Source organism: Nymphaea colorata, chromosome 1 (genome assembly GCF_008831285.2).
Source record: "Nymphaea colorata isolate Beijing-Zhang1983 chromosome 1, ASM883128v2, whole genome shotgun sequence".
Taxonomy (NCBI): Eukaryota; Viridiplantae; Streptophyta; class Magnoliopsida; order Nymphaeales; family Nymphaeaceae; genus Nymphaea; species Nymphaea colorata.
This window is the reverse complement of record NC_045138.2, coordinates 24,280,428-24,283,066: the sequence shown is the minus strand read 5'-3', so window position 1 is coordinate 24,283,066 and position 2,639 is coordinate 24,280,428. Positions and strand designations below refer to the sequence as shown.

General features: G+C 38.0%; 1 long non-coding RNA gene across 1 annotated transcript; it reads right to left on the bottom strand.

Annotated features, from left to right (window-relative positions):
• Window positions 1-1,180: 1,180 nt before the first annotated feature.
• LOC116247874 (uncharacterized) lies at window positions 1,181-2,172 on the bottom strand. The gene is made up of 4 exons (XR_004170929.2): window positions 2,087-2,172; window positions 1,855-1,980; window positions 1,340-1,414; window positions 1,181-1,254 (listed from the first exon to the last, which is right to left on the bottom strand). It is a non-coding gene; the product is annotated as an uncharacterized LOC116247874 (long non-coding RNA).
• Between the last annotated feature and the right edge of the window lie 467 nt (window positions 2,173-2,639).

Below are 2,639 nucleotides of genomic sequence, written 5' to 3'. Positions count from 1 at the left end.
AAAAGGATTTCGTAATTAGTTGAATTTCGATTCGACATATAGTTTTGCATTACCATTGAATCCACAGTATACAAATGTCAAATTTGCTTGTTATAAAAAGCTTTCATCTAATTGTCTTCATATTCTCTTCAATAAACGACCAACTTCACTAAGTTTCTCAAATAAAAAGCGGGCTAATCTCAATTGTAAAAGTTTTGGTCGCACCCAAGATTGAAGATATTCATAATCTTGGTTTGCCTTGAAATAGAGTGCAACTAATGCACATCCGTACTTGACAAAGGCTTGTGTTTCTTGGGCCCTTTTTGTTTGCACTGTCCAAGCTTAAGAAAAGAAGCAAGGAAGGTTTAACTTAGGGCCTGTTTAGTAGGAGGGAAAGGAAGGGATGGAAAGAGAGGGAAAGGAAAGGGAAGGGAAGAGAAAGGGAAGGGAAAGGAATGGAATGGAATGGAAAGGAAAGAAGTGATTAAAAAGCTTGTTTGGATACAAAAGAAAGGAAAGGAAAGGAAAGGTTAATACTTTACAATAATATCCTTAACAGTCAAAATGTTTAAAAAATTAAGAACGTGAAGGAAGGGGTATTGTGGGCAGTCAACACTTTGTTCCTCTCTTCCTTTCCTTTCCTTCCCAATCCGTCCGATTTGGGAGGGATTGCATTTATACTACACAATCCTTTCCTTTCCCTCCCTTCCCTTTCCCTCCCCTCCCAACCAAACACACTTTGCCCCTTTCCCTTCCTTTCCCTCGTCTTTAGTTAGCCAACCAAACAAAGGAGGGATTGCTCAATCCCTCCCTTTCCTTCCCTTTCCCTCCAACCAAACAGGCCCTTACTCTAAAATTAGCTCATGTCCTACTTTTTCAATATCTTTGTTTTACAACTTCTTTATTTAGATTAAATGTCTAATTTTGTGTGTGAACTTTTCCTTTTCCCATGTCTATCGCGACCCCTCCATTCGAGCTGGCTGGCCAGGCTGGTAAAGCTGCTACATGGGATCACCTTACCTTGATTGTCTCCAAACTCAAGTCACTCTTGTACAGGGCACTATTCTTTGTCCTGGGTATGATGGAGAGTGTATGCCGAGAAGTTAATAAATATGCATGTATATATAGAATGTTATCATGTGTTGAATAGTTGATTAATATGATCGTAAATCACAGCTACGCCACAATTTAAACCGTGACCAACATGCAAGCGCAAATGTCCAGTGTAACTGCATCAAATTTCTCCATTAGTACACTTATTACATCTGCATGCACCTGCAAGTCCAACCATAATCCAGCCAACACGAGAAAAAGCTATCCATTAGCAGCTACATAATAGTAGCTTGAGCAGAATACCTACAGAGTAATCAGACATCTTCTCCATGGTAAAGATTGCTCCTTTTATGTCATTCCTATCCCAGAAGCGCCGTACAACCTGAGAGAATGCTTCCCCAGGATCAGATGCATGCAAATATATCTTCATAATTAAATGCCAAAAGGATTGAGCCAGAACAGATAATTACTATTGTAAGTTGTAGAAAAGTAACACTAATGCAATATGTAAGAAAAAGTAGTGACGAGACATCCTAGAGGAATATGCTGGAACCTTGATTTAAAGCACTGGACAGCAACAGAAACTTGAAAGCATACTCTTCAACAAGTGATCGTCAAGACTATGAAGCCTTATATGGCAACTAAAATTCTTACAACAGAATTACCAAGAAACAAAGAAATAATAAGTAAATTAATAAATATACTGCATTGATTAGTCATGAGAAAATTGATCGCTGATACCAACTACAAGAATGCTGAAACAAAGTTAATCAGAGAAACATCAAGATTAAATCCCTAACAAATACTTTTTCACCAGTGTACCTGCAACTTTGTTAGACGAGATTGCATCTCACTCTAAAAAATACCATGATCTTTTAATGCACTGTCACAATCATCCTCATCAGAAGATGAAGTTGTTTCACTGTCAGCTGCCTGAAACTGATCCTTCTGGTAAACAAAAAAGGCATCAGAAAATACGTTTGAAACTAGCAGATATGATATGGGAGACCATCAAAAAATTTCTGCAACAATGAAACACAGATCATCAACCTACCGAAACAGAAAATGAACTCTCAGGTGATTCAGAGGAAGCACTCATTCCTAGCGTGTCATTGCTTGGAGACCTTTCCCTCCTCTCCCAGCTCTCCGCTAAATGAAACGTTTTTTTCAGTCTAATGGAACACATCATTATCATGTTCACGAGCAAGAAGTCATAAACTGCAAATAAATGCAGTCATCGTTAGCCACACATTTTAATAAAATTAAATCCCTAGCGCTAAGTTTAAATCATCATTTTGAAGCATATGACTTAAAGTAGGTGAACCACTTTGAAAAGTTTAGAGTTGTTTCTAATTTTGTGAAGAATGTAAAGAGCCTTATAATAGCTGGTTGTATTCGTTCGAAGTTTTTGTTGGGCTGAAAACAAAACTGCTAAAGGTAGATTGGAACCCATCAAGCCAGAAGCCTGAGCTCATGTGAAAGTGGGCCGAGTTGTTATAATGAGGTTAATGTGACAATCTTATGTAATGGTATACTTATGTGGAGCCTGCGCATAGTTCAAGAATTGCAGCAGCAAGGCAAACTTATACAAATTTTCTTTAATGTGG